The sequence below is a fragment of the Heptranchias perlo genome, unplaced genomic scaffold, assembly GCF_035084215.1.
Source record: "Heptranchias perlo isolate sHepPer1 unplaced genomic scaffold, sHepPer1.hap1 HAP1_SCAFFOLD_47, whole genome shotgun sequence".
Taxonomy (NCBI): Eukaryota; Metazoa; Chordata; class Chondrichthyes; order Hexanchiformes; family Hexanchidae; genus Heptranchias; species Heptranchias perlo.
The window spans coordinates 3,198,862-3,223,898 of NW_027139484.1; the positions used below are offsets into that span (position 1 = coordinate 3,198,862).

Genomic DNA, 25,037 nt, shown 5'->3' on the forward strand with positions numbered 1-25,037 from the left:
CAGAGAAAAGTCATCCTTAGGTTTCTGGTTGGAACTAGCGAACGTGCTTTTGGAGTAAGCAGAAATTAGCTCAAGGCCGTTTTCTTTACTTTACAGACAGCCAAAAGCTTAACATGTTGGCGCTGAGGCACATGAGACCTCCTTTCCTTTCTGAAACCAAAAGCTTTTTGTGTCTGTCCGAAAACGGCTGTTTTGCTCCAGCACTTTCCTCTGCTCACCAGCAGGACGTACCTTTGAGTAACAACACGTCAAACCGCACTGACTTTCAGGCAAATAAGCCTTCCATCATTCAGACCGACAGACAGACAGAGCTCTCGCTGTTTCCTCAAGCTCGGGCTGCTGTTCTTTTCCGATGACCTCGTCTGCGTTCCGCAGGCTCGGGCTCTTCTCGGCATCATTCACGATTACTGTGCCTTCCCGTTCTGCTGTTGCTCAATTGCGAACACTCGATACCGCGGATTGGAGCAAAGTATTGAAAAAATTCAGGGAGGTGGCAATTCGTGGCACTGCCTGGAGACGAATGTTAAGCGATTATTGTGAAGGGCAAATTCACCACCGCAACTGGGGAATTAGCTCAAATGGTGGAGTGCTCGCTTAGCATGCGAGAAGTACTGGGATCGATGTCCGCATTTTCCACTCACTTTTTTACCTTGGGGAATTGTCCCGAAACAAAAATGGTTCCAGTTTTCAGCAAATCCATAACCCACGTGAATCCTGAGCTTCGATAAATCGAGGTCAAGGGGCAGTAAATCTTTTGGTGTGCTGCAGTCAGCAAAAGTTTTTGATTTTGGTGTTTCGCAAAGATGGAAAGATAAAGTGAGACATGGAAAAAAGCTTCACGGGTCCTGGTATCTTTTCTTTGGATTGAACTCAGGATTTACAAAGTGAATAAAACTAATGCATTTCCTGCTCTGTTAAGAGTGCACGAACGGTGGAGACTTCCAGGCAGCACTACCAATTAGGTCAATTTGCAAGCTATTAAAAGTCATAAATTAATGGACAGTTTGCAAAAACAATCCAGTCAGGTTGGAGTTGACCAGACAATCTTCTGATTTGTCATAAGACACGGTATCCACTGCTGCATTCGCCTCTCGGGTGTGCAGAGAAAGTAACAGCTCACACTGCCACAACGATGCGCTATGAGCAGGAACCGAGTCAGTCTCGGTCATGCACATGTGACTCCACGAGTCCGGAAGTGTCAAAAGGCGCACAGTGAACATTTACCAAAGAGAGCAATCTTTGCTGCTTCCCTTCGATCGTTCAGCTGGTACAGCGGAGGACTGCAATACAATTAACAGATAAAAGTCATTCTTAGGATTCTGGTTGGAACCAGCGAACGTGCTTTTGGAGTAAGCAGAAATGAGCTCAAAGCCGTTTTCTTTACTTTACAGACAGCCTACAGCTGAGGCACAGGAGACCTCCGTTCCTTTCTTCAACCTGAAAGCTTTGTGTGTCTGCCCGGAAACGTCTGTTTTGCTCGAGCACTTGCCTCTGCTCACCAGCAGGGCAAGTGCACCTTTGAGTAACAACACGTCAAACCGCACTGACTTTATTACGAACAGAAGACAAACACACGTCTTCGTTCAAAAACCACCCTGCAGGTGGACACGGAGTGAGATAAACACAGGGCAGAGATGCAGACAGTATCCGGAAACATCGGGAAGTAGACAAGAGAAATAGATTGAGCGCTTTTTTATCAGAAAAATGTCTGAACCTCCACGGTCAATGAAAGGGCTTTTGTTGGTCGGTTTCCCATTGAACCGGATAATTCGGGAGAACTTGGCAGATGTTTGGTTCGGTTCCCTTGACCCCACCAGCGGAAAAGGTTTGTCGATTCCACCCGACAACTCGTTTCAAAAGCCACTCTGTCCAAAGCAAATGTATCCTTCCAGATTAAAAGGGAATAAAACTTGAAAAGAGTGTCACTGTGGATCAGTTTTCTCTCACTCAAAGTAAACTGTTCAATGAAGTAAAAGATGCACCTTCCAAAGAATCAGGGAACAGCCACTGTCTCCCTTTTTGGCAGGAGAAGAAAATCGATGTGGATGTTTCTGGAGACCAAGTTCCAACATAATGTTCCTGCCCGGAATCGAACTGGGGACTTTTTGCATACAAAGCAGACATGATAACCGCTGCACTACGGAAATGGATAATATTTCACTAAACAATGGGCAACTGAATGGTGTTCTCTCTCTGCTCGCAGTTGGAATGTGTTGTTTCAAGTGCAGCAAGAGATACAGACAGTGGCTGTTCCCCCTTTGCTTTAAAAACTCTCAGGGTGGTGGGTTTCAGCCCACGTTGGGCGAGTACCGTTTTAAACTTATATGCTGCTTCCACCGGTGAGCCCCAGCTCTGACACTTCCCCCACCCCCCCTCCATCTCACCGCTCACGATGGGGCCGCGCCCGGGCTGAATCTCTCCAATTCGGTTTCCGCCCCTGTCGCAGCATGAAATGGTCCTTATCAAAGTCACAAATGATACCGTATGTGACTACCACCATGATAAACTATCCCTCCTCATCCTTCCCAAATACAATATCTCACCGTGCTGTTATCCTGTTAGACTAGTTTCCTCTCTCTGCTCTTATTTGGAATGTGTTGCTTTTCCGTCTGATAACACTTAGTATCATCGTATGATGTTAGTCCACAAGAGGAGATCATTCGGCCCGTCGTGCCTGTGCCGGGTCAAACGCACATTTTCGTTCAAAATTCGTTCAGGAATAGATTGAGTGCTTTGTTATCAGAAAATTGCCTGAACCCCGACAGTCTACAGCTTTCCACCTCAATATCAACCACACGGCCTATTTTTGTGTCACCCGCAAATTTCTTCATCATGCCCCCTCCGTTTAAGTCCGAATCGTTAATGTGTACCACAAAAAGCAAAGGACCAAGTACCGAGCCCTGCGGCACCCCACTGGAAACAGCCTTCCAGCCGCAAAAACACCCATCGACCATTACCCTTTGCTTCCTGCCACTGAGCTAATTTTGGATCCAACAAGCCACATTCCCTTGGATCCCATGGGCCTTTAATTTTTCGACCAATCTGCCATTTGGGAATTTTTCAAAAGCCTTGCTAAAATCCATGTCGACTACATCAATTGCGCTACCCTCATCGATCCTCCTTGTCACCTCCTCGAAAAATTCAATCAGGTTAGTCAGACACGACCTCCCCTGAACAAATCCATGCTGACTGTCCTTGATGAGTCCGTGCCTTTCGAAGTGACAGTTTATCCGAGCCCTCAGAAATGATTCCAATAATTTGAAATGGAGTCTTTCTCCTGGTTGCTGCAATAACAGACAAGGCGATTAAAGTAACCATGCCCGGCTAGCTCAGTCGGTAGAGCATGAGATTCTTAATCTCAGGGTCGTGGGTTCGAACCCCACTTTGGGCGAGTGCGATTTTCAAATTTTATGCTCAGTTCACTGACCAACAGTGCAGAAATAATGCAGAATGGAATATGCATTCGGTAGTCAGGATGGCCGAGCGGTCTAAGGCGCTGCGTTCAGGTCGCAGTCTCTTCTGGAGGCGTGGGTTCGAATCCCACTTCTGACATTCCTTACTTTTACTAAGACGTGAAAATATTTTATTGGTGGATTGGGCTGCAGCTGAATTTTCTACCAAGTTGAGTTGCTCCTCCCACAAAAGCAACTGGCTTTGTGATGGAAATGTGACTTGAGAAGTTTCAAACGGTGAAATGTTTGACATATTAATGACCTGGACAAAGAAATAGAACAGCAGTGGGAAACATTTAAAACGGTGATCAATAGAGTCCAGGAGAAATATATCCCACTGAAAAGCAAGAACAAACTAGCCAGAAATGACACACCAGGGATGAATAAAGAAATAAGGGTAAAATTGAAACTGAAGAAAAAGGCACACACTGGACAATAAAAGAGAGAGGGGAATGTGAAAAGACTGGGAAAGAAGTCTAAAGAACTATTGGAAAGGCAAAAAGGAATATAAAAAAAAGCAAAGTATTCGAGACACAACAACAGCCAAAGAAAATTTAGGACAGGAATAGGGTCACTTAGCGATACACACGACAAACTCACAGGCAATGACAGCGAAATGGCAGAAATATTAAATAATCACTTTGCTTCAGTATTTACCAGGGAGACTGGTATTGTGGGCATGGCAGTAGAAGAAGAGATCAAAAAATATGTAAAGACATTTAAGATGGAAAGCGGGGAGATAATTGATAAACTAATCAAACTCAGAGAGGAAATTTCCTGTTCGGAGGCTAACCAGAGTTTCAAACCGCTCAGCCACGCTAATTTCCGTATTACTGTTCAGGAGCTCATTTCACAGGGACACGATTACTGCGCTCCATTTAGGGAGGCTCAGTGAAAGGCGGAAATTGATCTATTAATCGAATCATAGAATAAGACAGCGCTATTCGGATACCATTCGGCCCATCGTGCCTGTGCCTGCTCTCTGAACGAGCTGTCCAGTTAGTACCACTCGCCTGCTGTTTCTCCATTGCCCTGAAAATGTTTCCGTCCAAGCGTTTATCCAATTCCCTTTTGAAAACTGTGAGTTATGAAAAACAATATTGAAAGGGGTGATGGGGTCTCTGCACCGTCGATGTAGAGTGTGTGATGATTGAAGTTATCAAGATGGTTGCTTTACACATGGTATGTTGTGCAATCATCCTGAAATATCTTCAACATCCAATACAAATTGAATTGCAAACCTGATGGACAAACACTGGAAAACAAGTCACGAGTGAACGCAAATCATCTGGGACCCGTTTTTAGCCTCACGGCACTTTAAATAAAGTGAAATAACTTTGCATTGAAAATATTTGGAACTTGCATCTGTGCCTTTATCTGTTCCATTTGTAAAAGTTGCTGGTGTCTGATGATGAACACGCCTCTGCTCCCTCCATTGAACAAGAAAGGAGGTGTTTGACGATGACGGGACCTGTTGGTTATGAGCTCATCCTTTACATTGAGTGGGTTCGCGTTTTTTAAACGGCGTCAGCTTTAGCCCAGCGGTGAACTTCACAACAAACAAGTTCATCACCGTCTCACCGCGGGCACTGACTGACATGTTTATTGTTATTTCTTTCAGACCAAAATGAATAGTGACCGTGATTTTAAATTTGCACTAAGTGATTTTTAGATAGTCGCCTTTAAATGTTTCAAAGGCGACTCCTAATTTATGATAGTCCGGCCATTTCACCAGCCGTGTTGAAAACAAAACATGTCTCTGCTTTTCGCGTCTTTTTTCGAAAGGCAAAACATATATTTCCCCTGGCCTCTGAAGGATGGACAAGTACATTTCAGAAAGCTGAAGCAAGTTCACCGAGCTTAAATCGTCTGACCACGTTAAAGGCAATGTATACAGATATATATGCAAGTAGTTGCTGCCTGTTTCTGTGGTTCTCTTTCTTCTGTGTGTCCATCTGCAGGTCGATTTTGAATCAATACCAGTGTTCGTGTCAGTTTGTTGCATGAAATAAATGAGGGTATCAGGCGCTCCCCTCCCTGCCACTGGGTCGGTACTGAGTCAGGTTTTAGGCCAAACACCTGTTTCTTTTCTGTGAAAAAGCAATTAAAACCTTCATTCGAGAATTATCCAGTCTCATGTGAGCGGTGAAAGAAACAGTGACCCCGATGTGATGTGAACACGCAGACTTTTGATCTGGAGTCAGACCTTTGCGCCACGCACTCTGACGACAGGATCCTGGATGTTATTATATATATATATTTTTGAATGTTTCTCAAACACCGTTTCATTTATCCCACCTTGGTTGAATAGACAGGACTTACCAAATTTCCACCAGGTCCCACCGGGTTTGGGACAGTATTGGAAGCAGCCTTCACCCCCAATATCACGGGTCTTTCATCGCCTCCTCTCAGCGGGCTGCAAGTTGTGGACTTTGTTCACATTTAATCAGCAGTGTGAATCGTTAAATATTTACTAATTTTTAATGGGAACAAGGTTTCCGCCCGGTTTCGAACTGGGGACTTTTCGCGTGTTCGGCGAACGTGATAACCACGACACTACGGAAACCTGAAGCTTGCAGTCCCGTGTTCGGGACATAACGCCTCAGCCAAGCTGATTTCACAGGGATACATTTACTGCGCTGTATTTCGGAAGGATGCAGAGAAGGATCGGTGGTGATGGTCAGGCAGGGAATCCCAGAGCATCGCGCGGACACAAACATTTCACTGTTTTTCATGTGCCTGATATCCGACCGCAGTTTGAACTATAGCGAATCAGGCATGCTCAGATGACATTGTTCACAGAGTGTTTTCTTGTAGCCAAATCACACATTCGAAAACTTGAAATGAGATTACGAGATCGGAGTCATTCAAAGTGCTCCCAGTTACTACAGATCAGGAATTAAAACCTGGCACCGGCTTCAGGACGATCAGAATGAGGCAATGAATCCGAAAGTGGGAAGAGAAAGGTGCAACTTTCGTCCATGGGTGGGCTCAAACCACCAAAGCTTTTGATTAACAACCGAATGCGCTAACCGATTGCGACACAGAGACCACCCAATGCATGTGTTTGCAAGATACACTAAAGCAGCGTGTCACCTAGCCAAAGTTACAAGTTGCAGCCACAGAAATGCAATTGTCCACTATCAGTGTTACTTTTCCAGAAACAAAGGATGGGACATTGTTTGTGGAAACATGGAAACGGTCTGGTCTCACTCACAGCATCGATATCACCGCCAACCAGCTCTCCTGCAACCGGCGCGCCCACCGGTGTTTTGTCTGTCACTCAGTAGCACTGTGGGAAAACCTTCGCCACACTGACTGCAGCGGTTCAAGGAGGCGGCTCACCACCACCTTCTCAAGGGCAATTCGGGATGGGCAATAAATGCCGGCCTCGCCAGCGACGCCCACATCCCATGAACAAATAAAGAAAAAGTATTCTAAGCGTCCTGATGCTGATGTCAGGTTTTGATCCCTGATCTGCAGTAACTGGGAGCGCTTTAAATGGCTCCGACCTCTTAATTTCATCAGAGTAACTGTTCCAGGGGGACATGCCGACTCAGCTGCGTCTTGGCCGCCTGTCTGGTCAGTCTTTTATTCGCCTCCAATTCCGTTTCCCAAAGCGTATCGACAGATTCACAAAGCTGTTTGTCATTTCGGTTCCTTTCGATTTGTCCAGCTCCCAACTGGCAATAATTTGCAAACCTGGTTGCAAACCTCCGCCTTGCATCGTGTCCAGGGATGGGTTTTGTGGAGAGACTGGACAATCTGGGTTTGTTCTCCTGAGAGCAAAAAAAGGTTAAGGGGAGATTTAATAGAGGTATTCAAAATTATGAGGGGATTTTGATAGAATGGATGGGGAGAAGCTGTTTCCATTGGCAGGAGGGTCGATAACCAGAGGACACAGCCTGCATTTGTCGAGCGCCTTTAACGTAGTAAAACGTCACAAGGTGCTTCACGGGAGCGTTATTAAACAAAATTTGACACTAAGCCACATTAGGAGATATTGGGACAGGTGACCAAAAGCTTAGTCGAAGAGGTAGGTTTTAAGGTATGTGTTAAAGGAGAGAGAGGCGGAGAGGTTTAAGGAGGCATTTCCGGAGCGTAGGTAGCTGAAGGCACAGCCGCCAATGGTGGAGCGATTTAAATCGGGGATGCGCAAGAGGCCAGAATTGGAGGAGCACAGAGATTTTTTACATTCGTTCATGGGATGTGGGTGTCGCTGGCAAGGCCAGAATTTATTGCCCAAACCTAATTGCCCTTGAGAAGGTGGTGTTGAGCCGTCTTCTTGAACCGCTGCAGTCCGTGTGGTGAAGGTTCTCCCTCAGTGTTGTTAGGTAGGGAGTTCCAGGATCCAACGGCGATGAAGGAACGGCCGATATATTTCCAAGTCGGGATGGTGTGTGACTTGGAGGGGAACGTGCAGGTGGTGTTATTCCTATGTACTTGCTGCCTTTGTCCTTCTAGGTGGTTGAGGTCACGGGTTTGTGAGGTGCTGTGCAAGAAGGCAATCGAGTAACAAGTCGAGCAATGTATTCCGCTCAATCATTGATCATTCCATTCAGATCTTCTGCTTTTCAGCTGCACTTCCCCCCAAACATTGCAAATAATTTTGCTCAGTATTTGTTTCGCTTGTTTAATATTTTGTTCTCCGGCTTAGCTAGATTAATATTTCATTTCAATTATCAATGACAGAGAGCAATGAACAATGAACTAGTGAGCAAAGTTTCGTTTATTATTAAAAAGCAGTGATTCCGAAATTATCCAGGCTGATATGAATGCTATAAGAAGTAGTGATTTCGACATGATTTAAATACGCAGCCTTCAGAATCCAGAGTCAGACGCGCTACCGTTTCACCACGAGGTCTACTGATGGCATAGATTATATATATATATATAGATATATATATATATATATATATATATATATATATATATATTATATATACTTAAATATATATGTTTGATGCAGTGTTCCCTTGTGGTTCATTGCACAAAATAATTCAAGTCTGTGAGACATTTAATGTTTTTTTAATCGCCATTAATACGTTCTGTTGCACACTGAAGGAAATGCTAACTTGTTTGCCAAGTGACAATTAAAACGTCAATAAATCTTTGTGTTTTGTATGTCATGAACTTTTATCCCTTCCCGTTTTACATACTGTATTTTAGGAGTCTGCTTAAAAGTGTTTAGTGCTTATTATACCAGGAATCTGGTGTAGCCGTTGTTAAATTTAAAAAGGTTTGTAGCCCCTTTCATGCATGAACAAACTCGACCCTGGAGGTTTATGGGGAGCAAGTCCCAACAACATGCTTCCCTCCGAGGTTAAATCGGGGACTTTCTGAGTGTAACTGGTGAACATGATAACAGCTGCACTATGGAAATGAGAAACTTTTCGTTCTTAGCTCTGAAGGAAGTGTCTCGGGAAAACATGAACTGTTGACTCTCTTTGCACTGACTCTTTTCACGAATATTTCATCGATCGAAACTGTCTAAGTCACAGGGAAAAAATGTCAAAGTCATTAAACTCCCGAATTAGCCCCAAAATCTATCAATCTCAGTTTTTAAATTTTCAATTGACCCCCAGCCTCAACTGCTTTTTGAGGGAGAGAGTTCCAGAATTCCACTCCCCTTTGTGTGAAGAAGTGCTTCCTGACATCAACCCTGAACGGCCCAGCTCTAATTTTAAGGTTATGCCCCCTTGTTCTGGACTCTCCCCACCAGAGGAAATAGTCTCTATCTGCCCTGTCAAATCCTTTAATAATCCAAACACCTCAATTAGATCACCCCTTAATATTCTAAACTCAAGGGAATGCAAGTCTGGTCTTTGCAACCTGTCCTCATAATTGCTTATCAAGGATAGCCAACAAAAAGGGTTTTACGACGGCTGGCTCTTGAATGCATTGGTTTTTGTCAACGGGCTCGTTGGTCTAGGGGTATGATTCTCGCTTCGGGGTTGTCGATCCAAATATGTGAGAGGTCCCGGGTTCAAATCCCGGACGAGCCCTTATTTTACTCTTCAACTTCCAAAGACAGAAAAGTCCCCAAATCACCCCACATGAGTGAAACAATTCCGATGTTTCATACTATTACCAAACACAACTGCCCAACGTGGTTCTGATGAAAGGTCATTGACCTGAAACATTAACTCTGTTACTCTCTCCACAGATTCTGCCTGACCTGCTGAGGGTTTCCAGAATTTTCTATGTCATCAGAGTATCACTTCCCTCATCACCTAACGACACTCCTCCACTGGATGTCGCCTTGTGGTGCAAACAGGCTCCTTCCACACAGCCAGGTGTTCTGCTTTAGGCATTAATTATAACTATAACTTTTGAACTTGACAGTTAAAACATATGGCCTTGCCCATTGACCAGAGAGCAGAATGGTGTTTATCTCTCACCAGTACAGCCCTTTCCCGCTTCGTCAGCTTGGAATGATACGGAGCATTCATACATATCTCACACCTCTCCTGCTTCCCTGTGAAGCTGGTAAGACGAATAGCACACAATGCTGTCTGACACACATACACACCAGCTCTGAATGATTTAAAGGCCTTGTTATGATTGTCAGAGAATTGTTTATATCAAAAGGATAATTAAACTTATGAGTATTATGATATCAGCTCCGATCCAAGAGTTTCTGGACTTCAGAATCTACTCGTCTCTATATTAAACATATGCATGCATATAAAATGAAGCAAATCTGACTTATGATTGTAGTTTCATTCTCCCAACAGAGATTTATACTTCCTTACTTAAGAGGCAAATGGTAAAGGTTAATATTAATTCAATATAAAGACTAACTCTTTCCTTACAATACAGATACCCCAAACTAATATAACACCTCAAACTGATAGAGCTTCTCAAATTAAAACAGTGTCTCAAACTAATACGGTACCTCAAGCTAATACAATACCTGAAACGGATAGAGAATCTAAAACTAATATAATACCTCAAGCTAATACATCATCTCAGACTAATAAAGTACCTCAAACTAATACAGTACCTCAATCAAATACAACACCTTAAACTAATACAGTACCTCAAACCGATAGAGAACCTGAAACATAAATTACTACCTCAACCTAATACAGCATCTCAATCTAATACAGTATCTCAAAGCAATAAAGTACCTCAAACAAATACAACAGCTTAATCCAATACAGCACCTCAAACTGATGCAGAATCTGAAATTAATATTTTTTTTTATTCGTTAATGGGATGTGGGTGTCGCTGGCGATGCCGGTATTTATTGCCCATCCCTAATTACCCTGGAGAAGGTGGTGGTGAGCCGCCTTGTTGAACCGCTGCAATCCGTGTGACGAAGGCTCTCCCGCAGTGCGAATAAGTAACAGACAAAGCAGCGATGATCGCGCCGGTTGCAGGAGAGCTGGTTGGCGGTGATATCGATGCTGTGAGCGAGATCAGACCGTTTCCATGTTTCCACAAACAATGTTCCTTCCTTTATTTCTGGAAAAGTAACACTGATAGTGGACAACTGCATTTCTGTGGCTGCAACATGAAACTTTGGCCAGGTGACACGCTGCTTTCGTGTATCTTGCAAGAACCCACACCGATTGGTCTCTGTGGCGCAATCGGTTAGCGCGTTCGGCTGTTAACCGTAAAGGCTGATGTTTCGAGCAAGAAAACACTCAATGAACAATATCATCTGAGCATGCCATTCGCAATAGTTTAAACTGCGGTCGGATAACAGGTACATGAAAAAAACAGTGAAATGTTTGTGTGGGCGCGATGCTCTAGGATTCCCTCCCTGACCATCGCTACCTGTCCTTCTCTGCAGCCTTCCGAAATACAGCGCAGTAAATGTATCCCTGTGAAATGAGCTCCTGGACAGTAATACGGAAATTAGTTTCGCTGAGGGGTTATATCCATATCACAGAGCTTAAAGCATCAGTTTTCCGTAGTATAGTGGTTATCACGTTTGCCGAGCAGGCGAAAGGTCCCCGGTTCGGAAACAGGCGGGAGCATTTTGTAAACCTTGTCCCCATTAAAAATGATTAAATATTTAACGATTCACATTGCTGAATGATGTGAACAAAGTCCATATCTCCCAGCCCTGTTCATGCAGTCCGCTGGGAGCAGGCGATGAATGCCAGCGTGATATTGGGGGTGAAGGCTGCTTCCAAGACTGTCTCACACCCGGTGGGATCTGGCGGAGATTTGATAAGCCCGATCCATTTAACCAATATATGAAACGGTGTTTGAGAAACATTCATGTTTATAATAACATCCAGGATCCTGTCTTCAGAGTGCGTGGCGCAAAGGTCTGACTCCAGATCAAAAGGCTGCGTGTTCACATCACATCGGGGTCACTGTTTCTTTCACCGCTCACATGAGACTGGATAATTCCCGAATGAAGGTTTCAATTGCTTTTTCACACAAAACAAAACAGAAGTTTGGTCTGAACCCTGACTCAGTACCTACCCAGTGGCAGGGAGGGGAGCGCCTGATACCCTCATTTATTTCATGCAACAAACTGACACGAACACTGGTATTGATTCAAAATCGACCTGCAGATGGACACACACAGAAAAAAGACAACCACAGAAACAGGCAGCAACTACTTGTACATATATATATATATTATATATATATATATATGTATATATCGCCTTTAACGTGGTCAGACGATTTAAGCTCGGTGAACTTGCTTCTGGTTTCTGAACTGTACTTGTCCATCCTTCAGAGGTCACGGGAAATATATTTTTTGCCTTTCGAAAAAAGACGCGAAAAGCAGAGACATGTTTTGTTTTCAACACGGCTGGTGAAATGGCCGGACTATCATAAATTAGGGGTCGCCTTTGAAACACTGAAAGGAGACTACCTAAAAATCACTGAGTGCAAATTTAAAATCACGGTCACTATTTATTTAGGTCTGAAAGAAATAACAATAAACAAGGCATGATGTGGAGATGCCGGTGATGGACTGGGGTTGACAATTGTAAACAATTTTACAACACCAAGTTATAGTCCAGCAATTTTATTTTAAATTCACAAGCTTTCGGAGGCTTCCTCCTTCCTCAGGTGAACGTTTGTTGGAAACGTTTGTCATTTCCAACAAACGTTCACCTGAGGAAGGAGGAAGCCTCCGAAAGCTTGTGAATTTAAAATAAATTTGCTGGACTATAACTTGGTGTTGTAAAATTGTTTACAATAAACATGGCAGTCAGCGTCCGCGGTGAGACGGTGTCGAACTTGTTTGCTGCGAAGTTCACCGCTGGGCTAAAGTTGAAGGACGCGAACCCACTCAATGTAAAGAATGAGCTCAGAACCAACAGGTCCCGTCAACGTCAAACACCTCCTTTATTGTTCAATGGAGGGAGTAGAGGCGTGTTCATCATCAGACGCCAGCAACTTTAAGAAATGGAACAGATAAAGGCACAGATGCAAGTTCCAAATCTTTTCAATGCAAAGTTATTTCACTTTATTTAAAGTGCGGTGAGGCTGAAAACGGGTCCCAGATGATTTGCGTTCACTCGTGACTTGTTTTCCAGTGTTTGTCCGCCAGGTTTGCAATTCAATTTGTGTTGGATATTGAAGATATTTCAGGATGATTGCACAACATACCATGTGTAAAGCAACCATCTTGATAACTTCAATCATCACACACTCTACATCGACGCTGCAGAGGCCCCAGCACCCCTTTCAATATTGTTTTTCTTAACTCACAGTTTTCAAAAGGGAATTGGATAAACGCTTGGATGGAAACATTTTCTGGGGTATGGGGAAACAGCAGGCGAGTGGGACTAACTGGAAAGCTCTTTCAGAGAGCTGGCACAGGCACGATGGGCCGAATGGCATCCGAATGGCGCTGTCCTATTCTATGATTCTATTAATAGGTCAATTTCCACCTGTCACTAAGCCTCCCTAAATGGAGCGCAGTAATCGTGTCCCTGTGAACTGTGCTCCTGAACAGTAATACGGAAATTAGCGTGGCTGAGCGGTTTGAAACTTTGGTTCGGCTCCTAACAGGAAATTTCCTATCGAGCTTTGATTAGTTTATGAATTATCTCCCCCCTTTCGATCTTAAATGTCTTTATATATTTTTTTATCTCTTCTTCTCCTGTCATGTCCACAATATTAGTCTCCCTGTTAAATACTGAAGCAAAGTGATTATTTAATATTTCTGCCATTTCGCTGTCATTGCCTGTGAGTTTGTCGTGTGTATCCCTTAGTGGCCCTATTCCAATCCTAAATTTTCTTTGGCTGTTGATGTGTCCAGAATACTTCGCTTTTTTGATATTCCTTTTTGCCTTTCCAATAGTTCTTTAGACTTCTTTCCCAGTCTTTTCACATTCCCCTCTCTCCTTTATTGTCTCGTGTGTGCCTTTTTCTTTAGTTTCAATTTTGTCCTTATTTCTTTATTCATCCCTGTTGTATCATTTCTGGCTAGTTTTTTCTTGCTTTTTCGTGGGATATATTTCTCCTGGACTCTATCGATCATCGTTTTAAATGTTTCCCACTGCTGTTCTATTTCTTTGTCCCGGTCATTAATATGTCAAACATTTCACCATTCAAAACTTCTCAAGTCACATATGCATGACAAAGCCAGTTGCTTTTGTGGGAGGAGCAAATCAACTTGGCAGAATCATCAGCTGCAGCCCAATCCACAAATAAAATATTTCCACGTCTTGGTAAAAATGAACAATGTCAGAAGTGGGATTCGAACCCACGCCTCCAGCAGAGACTGCGACCTGAACGCAGCGCCTTAGACCGCTCGGCCATTCTGACTACCAATACCATGTTTTATTCTGCATTATTTCTGCACTGTTGGCCAGTGATAGCAGCATGAAACTTAAAAATGGTCCTCGCCTAATGTGGGGCTCGAACCCACGATCCTGAGATTAATAGTCTCATGTTCTACCAACTGAGCTAGCCAGGCCTGAGTACTAACAACCGCCTTATCTGTTATTGCAGCAAGCAGGAGAAAGACTCCATTTCAAATGAGGGACAGGATCCACTGTCACTTCGAAAGGCACGGACCAATCAAGGGCAGTCAGCATGGATTTGTTGAGGGGAGGTCGTGTCCAACGAACCTGATTGAATTTTTCGAGGAGGTGACAAGGAGGATCGATGAGAGTAGCGCAATTGATGTAGTCTACATGGATTGTAGCAAGGCTTTTGAAAAATTCCCACATGGCAGATTGGTCGAAAAAGTTAAGGCCCATGGGCTCCAAGGGAATGTGGCTTATTGGATCCAAAATTAGCTGAGTGGTAGAAAGCAATGTGTAATGGTCAACGGGTGTTTTTGCGGCTGGAAGGCTGTTTCCAGTGGGGTGTCGCAGGGCTCGGTACTTGGTCCTTTGCTTTTTGTGGTATACATTAACGATTTGGACTTAAGCGTAGGGGGCATGATTGAGAAATTTGCGGTTGACATAAAAGTAGGCCGTGTGGTTGATAGCGAGGAGGAAAGCTGTGGACTGTGGGGGTTCAGGCAATTTTCTGATAAAAAAAACACTCAATCTGTCTCTGAACTTATTTTGAACGAATACGTGTGTTTGACCCGGCACAGGCACGATGGGCCGAATGATCTCCTCTTGTGGACTAACATAATACCATGATACTAAGTGTTGTCAGATGGAAAAGCAACACATTCCAAATAAGGGCAGAGAGAGGAAACTAGTCTAACAGGATAACAGCACGGTGAGATATTGTATTTGAGAAGGATGAGGAGGGATAGTTTATCATGGTTGGAGTCACATCGGGTATCATTTGTGACTTTGATCAGGACCATTTCATGCTGCGACAGGGGCGGAAACCTGATTGGAGCGATTCAGCCCGGGCGCGGCCCCGTCGTGTGCGGTGAGACGGAGGAGGGCGGGTGGAAGCAGCATAAAAGTTTAAAACGGTACTCTCCCAACGTGGGGCTCAAACCCACTACCCTGAGAGTTTTTAAAGTTAAGGGGGAGCAGCCACTGTCTGTGTCTCCAGCTGCAATGGAAAGAACACATTCCAAGTCCGAGCAGAGAGAGCACACCATTCAGCTACCCATTGTGTTACATGCCATGCCATCGGTTTCCGTAGTGTAGCGGTTATCACGTTCGCTTTACACGCGAAAGGTCCCCAGTTCGATCCCGGGCGGAAACATTATGTTTGAACTTGGTCTCCACAAACAGACAGATCGATTTTCTTCTCCTGCCAAAAAGGGAGACAGTGGCTGTTGCCGTATTCTTTGTCACCTGCATATTTTACTTCATTAAACAGAAAATTTTGAGTGAGAGAAAACTGATCCACAGTGACGCTCTTTTCAAGTTTTATTCCCTTCTCATCTGGAAGGATATATTGGCTTTGGACAGAGTGGCTTTTGAAAGGAGTTCGTCCGGTGGGATGGACAAACCTTTTCCAATGGTGGGGGACAAGGGAATACGAACCAACCATCCACCAAGTTCTCCCGAATTCTCCGGTTCAATGGGAAACCGGCCAACAAAAGCCCTTTCATTGACCGTGGAGGTTCAGACAATTTTCTGATAACAAAGCGCTCAATCTATTTCTCTTGTCTATTTCCCTATGTTTCCGGATACTGTCTGCATCTCTGCCCTGTGTTTCTCTCACTATGTGTCCACCTGCAGGGTGGTTTTTGAACGAAGATGTGTGTTTGTCTTCTGTTATTTGCATTAAATAAATGAGGTCATCAGGTGCTTCCCTCCCGGCTCGAGGCAGACTTTCGAGCAGGGTTCTGTTAATTGTGAAGATGCAAAGAAAAATTGAATTGCAGAATTGTTCAAACCGGCTCTCAGGGAAAAAACTGTGACCCCGACGTGATTTGAACACGCAACCTTCTGATCTGGAGTCAGACACGCTACCGTTGCTCTACGATGCTTGGGTGTTTCAAAGGTGATTGTTTCTATCAATGTTTGTCAAGCACCGCTTTTGAGCTCCGAGATTGGTCGAATGGGTTGGCTTTCAAATCCCCGCCCACTCCCACCGGATGTCAGGCAGCATCAGAAGCATCCTTCACCTGTCAGGGGCAGCATGGCGCTCGCTTCCATCGCCTGCTGTCAGCGGACTGCAGCAAATCCAATTACATTCATCCTGCACCCAGAATTATCACATCACAGGAAAAGGATGTGGGGAACTGCTCAAGTTACAGAACAGGAGGGGAAACTTCTAAAAAACACTTAGACTTTCGGTGTTTAGACTTCGATTAGAACTGCAAAAAAGAACGTGTGAAAATATAAACTGTGGGTGTGATGTTTCTGTCTGTCGGAAACTGCTCAAAATACATAACAGGACGGGAAACTTCTGAAAAACACGTGGACATTCGATGTTTGGACTTTGGTTAGAACTGCAAAAGAGAACGTGTGAAAATATAAACTATGGGTGTGATGTTTATATATAAAGTGAATGTTAGCGGATTTCTCCCGTTACTGTCGCAACTATGGGTTGTTAATTCATCAACAATAACTTCCGCTAGATTTTAGCCCGAGTGGTTACAAAATAGCAAGTTTAGTAGATTGACTTACAACAGAGTTGTACCACAGCTGTCTTCAACATTACATTAAACAGGATTATTATTATAATATAACTGTCTACAGATTACATTAATGTCAAGCAATCAACACAACTTGACCTGTCTGCGAATCCAGATATATCAGACCTGACCTTTGCGGACTGCCTGTGGCAATGGACTTCTGACTGACCCCTATTGAGAGCTCTAACATTTGAGAAGGGAGCATGCCCTATCTTTATACGATTCGGCTACATTGTTCTGTACGTTAACACCACTGATCTTAACTCATGATCGTAAACCATCCGACTTTGCTGACTCTCAGAAACCACCAAGGATTGTTTCATGTCTTCGTGTTTATTTAGCCTTTCTCCGTCATCACGTTTTATATGCTTATACTAGGTTAGTACAACCTGGAGATCAGGTGTCCAGGACACCCAAGTTTCTGTGGACATCAACATTTAATAGTTTCTCACCATTTCAAAAATATACTGTTTTTCTGTTCTTCCTACCAAAGTGAATAACCTCACATTTCCCCACATTATACTCCATCTGCCACCTTCTTGCCCACACACTAAAACTGTCCATATCCCTTTGCAGACTCTTTGTGTCCTCCTCACAGCTTACTTTCCCACCTAGCTTTGTATCATCAGCAAACTTGGATACGTTAAACTCGATCCCTTCATCAAGTCATTAAAAGTCTTCTATAGGCATATACATAGTAAACGGGTAGTAAGAGGAGGGGTAAGACCGATTAGGGACCAAAAAGGAGATCTACACATGAAGGCATAGGGCATTGCTTAGGTACTAAATGAGTATTCTGCATCTGTCTTTACCGAGGAAGAAAATGCTGCCTAAATGACAGTAAAAGGGGAGGTCGTTGGGATACTGGATGGGGTGAAAATTGATAAAGAGGAGATACTAGAAAGGCTGGCTGTACTTAAAGTAGATAAGTCACCTGGTCCGAATAGAATGCATCCTTGGTTGCTGAGGGAAGTAAGGGTGTAAATTATAGAGGTCCTGGCCATAACCTTTCAATCCTCCTTCGATACAGGGTTTGGTGCCAGAGAACTGGAGAATTGCAGATTTTACACCCTTGCTCAAAAAAGAGTGAAAGGATAAACGCAGCAATTACAGGCCAGTCAGTTTAACCACGGTAGTGGGAAGCTTTTAGAAATGATAATCCGGGACAAAATCAATTGTCATTTGGACAAGAAAGCCACTGTGGATTTGTTAAAGGCAAATCGTGATTGAGTTTTCTGATTAGTTAACAGAGACGGCTGATGAGGGCAATGTGGTTGATGTTTTGTATATGGCCTTTCAAAAGGCGTTTGATAAAGTGCCACAAAATAGGCTTGTCAAAAGGGGCGATAGTGGCTGCTTCCTTATTCTTTAAAAGCGCTTTCTTTTATTTCACTCAACAGATAACTTTGAGTGAGCGAAAACTGATCCACAGTGACGCTTATTTCAAGTTTATACCCTTTGAATCTGAAAGGATATATTGGCCTTGGAAGGAGTGCAGCACAGATTCACCAGATTGTTACCAGGGTGCGATGCCTTAAATTATGAGAAGATGTTCTATAAACTCGGCTTAAAGTCACACAAGTCACACTGCAAAAAGTTTTCATTTTTCTTACATACATTAATGACCTGCACTTGGGTGTACAGGGTATAATTTCAAAGTTTGCAGATGGCATGAAACTCGGAAATCGATCAAACAATGTGATGGATACTATCAGACTTCAGGAGGACATAGACAGCCTTGTGAAATGGACTTTATTAATAGGGGCATAGAGTAAAAAAGCAACAAAGTTATGACAAACGTTTACAAAACACTGATTAAGCTGCAGCTGGAGTATTGTGTTCAATTCTGGGCACCGCACTTTAGGAAAGATGTCAAGGCCTTGGAGAGGGTGCAGAGGAGATTTACTAGAATGGTAACAGGGATGAGGGACTTCAGTTATATGGCGAGAATGGAGAAGCTGGGATTATCCCCTTGGAGCAGAGAAGGTTAAGGGGAGATTTGACAGAAGTGTTCAAAATAATGAAAGGTTTTGATAGAGCAAATAAGGAGAAACTGTTTTCAGTGGCAGACGGGTCGGTAACCAGAGGACACAGATTTCAGGTAATTGGCAAAAGAGCCAGAGGCGACATGAGGGAACATAATTTACACAGCGAGTTGTTATGATCTGGAATGCGCTGCCTGAAAGGACGGTGGAAGCAGATTCAATAGTAACTTTCAAAAGTGGATTGGATAAATACTTGAAAAGGAAAATAAATTGCAGGGCTTCTGAGGAAAGAGCTTATGGGTGGTGAGACCATTGGATAGCACTTTCAAAGAGCTAGCACAGGCACGATGGGCCGAATGATCTCCTTCTGTTTTGTAACATGTTAAGTGTTGTTGGACGGAGAAGCAACACATTCCAAATCAGAACAGAGACAGGAGAGTAAATCAGTTCACCATTGTTGTTAATGAAATAGTAGCAGTTTCCGTAGTGCAGCGGTTATCGCGTTTGCTTTAACACACGAAAGGTTCCAGAGCATAAATATTATGTTGAAACTTGCTCTCCATAAAAATCCAGGGAGGAGTTTTTTTCTCCTGCCAAAAAAGGCGACAGTGGCTGCTCCCTTATTATTGAAAAGCTGTATCTTTTACTTCACGAAACTTTGAGTGAGAGAAAACTGATCCTCAGTGATGCTCATTTCAAGTTTTATTCCCTTTTATTCCAAAAGGGTATATTGGTCTTGGAAGGAGCGCAACCCAGATTTACCAGAACGTTAGCAGGGCTCGAAGGGTTAAATTATGAGCAGCGGTTACACACTTGTATTCCCTGGAATATAGAAGGCTTTTTAGGATTTTGAAAGGTAGATGGACAAAACCTTTCCGCTGGTGAGGGTGTCTAAGACAATATCACAATGTCACAATCTCTGTTTAACGAGTGAAAACGGCCATACGCATCACTGTGAGTGTCAGAGACGAGTCTCAAGGTGCCGCGTCCTGTACAGTGAATGTCAAAACTTTTAAAAGTTGCAGTAAGTGTTCGGGGTTCAGATACACAAACCTCGAATGGGAATGAGATTTTGTCAGAGGTTGCAGCCTTCCCTACTTCTCTTGCCCTTTGTGAGGCACCTGTTCCGGTTTAAATTTACAAACTGGATGAGTTGGTGATCACGGTATAGCAGACTCAGCGGTCCCGGGTGAGAGAGAGAGAAATCAGCCCGGGCGCGGCCACAATGTGCGCGGTGACACTGCACGGGAGGTCAGGGGGAAGTCAGAGCTGGGGTTTGCCTCTGAAAGCAACAGAAACAGTTTAAAAGAGCATTCGCCCAACGTGGGGCTCGAACCCACGACCCTGAGTTTAAGAGGCTCATGTGCTGCCGAATGAGTTGGCCGGGCCTGGAAGTTGCAATCACTCTTGTCTGTCGTCTCAGTGAACTCGACCCTGGCTGTCCATATCATTGGCTGTGATTATCTCTGTGTCTCTGTCGACCTGCAGGTTGATATTGAACGAATCCGAGTGTTTGTCTTCTGTTTTTAACATTAAATAAAAGAGGGCATCAGACACTTCCCTCCCTGACACTGGGGAACAAGTGAGACAGACTTGTTATTGTGAAAACGCAAATGAAGCATTAATTGCGGAATTATACAGACTCATATCAGCGCCAAAAGTAGCTTCACAATATATACCCCCCAATAAATAAATAAATAAATTATACAAATAATACAATAATACATTTGTAAATAACAGAGTCACGAAACCAGAAATGTTATTGGTACCTAATGTAAACACTCCCAGATGTATTTGAAAATCTGCCATGGCTTCCCTGGTGGTCTTGTAGTTAGAATTCGGGACTTTCACAGCTGTGGCCTGGGTTCGATTCTCGGTTCGGGAATTTTGCTTTTACAAAAAACAAACGCAAATTTTGTCGAATCATGGCAAATTTACCGCACAGAAGGAGGCCATTCTGCCCATCGCGTCCGCGCCGGCCGAAAATAAGCCACCCAGTCTAATCCCACTTTCCAGCACTCGGTCCGTAGCATTTTACGTTACGCCACTTCAGGTGCATATCCAAGTATTATTTAAATGTAACGAGGAATTCTGCCTCTCCCACCCTTTCAGGCAGTGCGTTCCATACACCCACCACCCTCTGGGTGAAAAAAATTCCCCTCAGCTCCCCTCTAATCCTTCCACCAATCACTTTAAATCTATGCTCCCTGGTTATTGACCTCCCTGCAAAGGTAAATAGGTCCTTCCAATCGCCTCTATCAAGGCCCTTCATAATTTTGTACACCTCAATTAAATCACCCCTCAGCCTCCTCCGTTGCAAAGAAATCAACCCCAGCCTATCCAATCTTTCCTCACAGCCAACATTCTCCAGCCATGGCAACCTCCTCGTAAATCTCCTTTGTCCCCTCTCTCGTGCATTTCCATCTTTTTTGACCAGTCTGCCAATTGGGACCTTGTCAAAAGCCTTGCTAAAATCTATGCGGACTACATCAAAGTACTCCAGGTGTGTTCTCACCAAAGCCCTATTTAATTGCAGCAAGACTTCCTTATACTCCAACCTCCTTGCAATAAGGCCAACATACCATTTTTCTTCCTAATAGCTTGCTGTACCTGCATGTTAAATTTATGTGATTTATTTACAAGTAAACCCAACTCCCTCTGAATACCAACATTTATTGGACTCTCACCTTTTGAAAAATATTCTGCTTTTCTATTCTTCCTACCAAAGTGGACAATTTCACATTTTCCCACCTTATACTCCAACTGCCACTTTCTTACCCAATCACTTAACCTGTCCACCTCCCTTTGCGTCCTCCTCACGGCTTACTTTCCCATCTATCTCTTTATCATCAGCAAACTTGGATCCATTAAACTCGGTCCCCTCATCTAAGTCATTAATATAGAATTTGAACAGCAACTGCAATATAAATTGTCCGCCCAGGATCGAAAGCAGGGCCGTTCGCGTGTAAAGCGAACTGTTAACCACTACACCACAAAAAAACCGCTGGTGACTTATACCGGACAGAGGGGAACTGACCAGTCATCTCTCTCTGCTCTGATTGGGACAGTTTTACTTCTCTTTAAACAACATCTCTCCTGTCCCACACTAAAATCATGGAATAGAATCATAGAATATTACAGCACAGAAGGAGGCCATTCGGCCGTGTTGCCCTGCCTACTCTTTGAAAGATCTGTCCAATTTAGTCCAAAAAACCCAGCCTTTTCCCCGTAAACTTGCAAATCAGTTCTCTTCAAGTGCCTGTCCAATTGCCTTTTGAAAGTTCCTATGAAAGCTTCTTCCACCACCCTTTCAGGGAGTGGCTACCAGATCGGAACAACCCTCTGTGTGAAAAAAAAATCTCCTCATTTCCCCTCTAGTCCTAAAAGCTCTCAATCCTTCTCCACGGATGCCTTTTTTGCAAACATTTCATTCATCAAAACCACACAAGCAACACAGGAAAAAGTCTTCATTTTCAAGTAATTAACGTTCCGAAGGAGCTCCTTAATTTCCCTTCCCTAACCTTATGAATCAGATCATTCTCGTCCGGATCCTTTTCCACATGAATCGGCCTCCCCCCTCAGGAAGTAGCCATTCTGATTCTGTGACTGTGGCCAGCTTTGTTCGGGCAGTTGGTTTGACAGGGACCTCACACCGCACCCTCCTCCCGTGTTTTGTTCCACATCCGCAGATTGGGGTCGGGCCTGGACTGATTTTCTTTTCTCTGTCTCACCCGGGGCCGCTGAGTCTCCAACTCAGATCACAAACCAGCTCTCCTACACCCGATCACCAACTCACCCAGTTTGTAAATTGAAACCGGAGCAAGTGCCTCGTCAGAGGGCAAGAGATGTAGGTGAGGCAGCAACCTCTGACAAAACCTCAGGGTCATCAGAGAGGTTTGTGTATCTGAACCCCGAATAACCTTCTGCTCCTTTTAAAGTTTTGACCATTGCACACGAGGCGGCACTGACAGAATCGTCTCTTGCACTGACAGTGAAGCAAGCGGAGGGTTCACTCGGGAAAGCAGCGTGAAAGTTTAAAACAGAATTCGCCCAACATGGGGCTCGAACCCACGACCCTGAGATTAAAAGTCTCATGGTCTACCGACTGAACAAGCCGGGCCTGCTGAAATGGATCAATTTGGTCTGTTATTGCAGCGAGGCAGCTGTTGGCTCCCCGTGAGGGGCTGAGTTCAGAATCGGAGAAGGAGACAGCTCAGAAGCAGGCCATTCGGGCCATCGCGCCCGTGCCTTGTCCGACAAACCATGTACCAGATTCTCCTGAATTCCAAGGTGTGGAACGAAAGCGAACAACAAAATACCTTACATTCGACCGTGGAGGTACAGGCAATTCTCTGAGAAACCGGATTGTCTATTTCCCGGTGTTTGCCTGTCTCTCTGGCTGTGTTTATCTCTGTGCGTGTGGAGCTGCAGGCTGATTTTGAATTAATAAGTGTGTTTGTGTATGTTTCTTGCAATAAATAAATGAGGGAATCAGACGCTTCTCTCCCTGACAGTGGGGAATTCGTGAGGCGGAATTCAGAGCAGGATTCTGTTTGTTGTGAAAACGGGATTGTAATAAGGAAGCGGGAATTATCCAGCCTCCTAACAACACTAAGGACAACTGTGACCCCGACGTGATTTAAACACACAACTTTCTAATCTGGAGTCAGACGCGCTATCGTTGCGCTACAAGGTCTGACAGCAAAGATTTGGATGTTTACCTTTATGAAAGTTTCTCACACACCGTTTCATTTATTTCAGATTACTAAATCCCCTCCCACTCCCACCGGGTGTCAGGCAGCCTCAGAAGCTGCCTTCACCTGTCCGCGGCAGCACGACTGCAGCAAATCCAATTACACACACCCGGCACCCAGAATCATCACATCACAGGAAAGGAACTGCTCAAAATGCACAATCGGGCGGGCAGCATCTGAAAAAACTCTGAGAGTTTCTGTGTGTGGAATTTGTTCAGGACTGCGAACAGGACGGTGTGAAAATTTAAACAATGGATGTGTACAAATGGATGTCATGCTTCTTTACAAAGTGAGTGTTTATGTTATGGGTGCCATTTATAAATTTATTTTAATTATTTTTACAATATGATATATCTTGTTATAAATATATATGATTGCATCTGTGACACTTATAAATACATTTGGGTGTAACTGTGTGGTGGTTATCATTATATCTCTGTGTATCTGTGTTATGTATTTGTGTGTAATAAGAAATAAGACATAGAGAAATAAATATCCAGAAAATACATTGACATTATATACACCCCAATAAGTGAATAAATAATACAGATACATGTAAATACATTTGTAAGCAGCAGTCATGGAAGGCATTTACTTCCAATGGCTTAGGGATGAGCCGGTGGGCGTCAAAACCTGCCGTGGACAGAGACCGGGTTGCTGATTGCGGGAAGAGCAAATCAACTGGGCCGAAAAATCAACTGCAGCTCAAGCAACAAATAATACCATCCAAGATAAAGCAGCCAGCTTGATTGGCACCCCATCCACCACCCTAAACATTCACTCCCTTCACCACCGGCGCACTGTGGCTGCAGTGTGCACCATCCACAGGATGCACTGCAGCAACTCGCCAAGGCTTCTTCGACAGCACCTCCCAAACCCGCGACCTCTACCACCAAGAAGGACAAGAGCAGCAGGTACATGGGAACAACACCACATGCACGTTACCCTCCAAGTCACACACCATCCCGACTTGGAAATATATCGCCGTTCCTTCATTGTCGCTGGGTCAAAATCCTGGAACTCCCTTCCTAACAACACTGTGGGAGAACCGTCACCACACGGACTGCAGCGGTTCAAGAAGGCGGCTCACCACCACCTTCTCAAGGGCAATTAGGGATCGGCAATAAATGCTGGCCTCGCCAGCGACGCCCACATCCCGTGAACGAATTTTAAAAAAGGTGAATCTTTTAATCACCATTAATAAACGCACAACTTTCTGTTTCGCACTGAATGAAATGCGAACAAGTTTGTCGAGTGACTGTCGAAACTACGCTAACTTTTGTAACTTTCATCCCTTCTCATTTTACGCACTGCTTAAAAGTGTTCAGTGGTAATGAGACCAGGAATCTGGAGC

At 44.0% G+C, this 25,037-nt stretch overlaps 7 non-coding genes across 7 annotated transcripts; 4 read left to right on the top strand and 3 right to left on the bottom strand.

The window, feature by feature from the left end:
• The first annotated feature begins 3,318 nt into the window (after nucleotides 1-3,318).
• Nucleotides 3,319-3,391, top strand: trnak-cuu (transfer RNA lysine (anticodon CUU)). Its single transcript has one exon. It is a non-coding gene; the product is annotated as a tRNA-Lys (tRNA).
• Nucleotides 3,392-3,469: 78 nt separating this feature from the next.
• On the top strand, nucleotides 3,470-3,552 carry trnal-cag (transfer RNA leucine (anticodon CAG)). The gene has a single exon. It is a non-coding gene; the product is annotated as a tRNA-Leu (tRNA).
• Nucleotides 3,553-9,369: 5,817 nt separating this feature from the next.
• On the top strand, nucleotides 9,370-9,457 carry trnap-cgg (transfer RNA proline (anticodon CGG)). The gene is given in 2 exon segments: nucleotides 9,370-9,405; nucleotides 9,422-9,457. It is a non-coding gene; the product is annotated as a tRNA-Pro (tRNA).
• Nucleotides 9,458-14,121: 4,664 nt separating this feature from the next.
• trnal-cag (transfer RNA leucine (anticodon CAG)) lies at nucleotides 14,122-14,204 on the bottom strand. Its single transcript has one exon. It is a non-coding gene; the product is annotated as a tRNA-Leu (tRNA).
• Nucleotides 14,205-14,282: 78 nt separating this feature from the next.
• trnan-auu (transfer RNA asparagine (anticodon AUU)) lies at nucleotides 14,283-14,355 on the bottom strand. Its single transcript has one exon. It is a non-coding gene; the product is annotated as a tRNA-Asn (tRNA).
• A 1,132-nt stretch (nucleotides 14,356-15,487) lies between these two features.
• On the top strand, nucleotides 15,488-15,560 carry trnav-uac (transfer RNA valine (anticodon UAC)). Its single transcript has one exon. It is a non-coding gene; the product is annotated as a tRNA-Val (tRNA).
• Nucleotides 15,561-22,976: 7,416 nt separating this feature from the next.
• On the bottom strand, nucleotides 22,977-23,049 carry trnak-uuu (transfer RNA lysine (anticodon UUU)). The gene has a single exon. It is a non-coding gene; the product is annotated as a tRNA-Lys (tRNA).
• Between the last annotated feature and the right edge of the window lie 1,988 nt (nucleotides 23,050-25,037).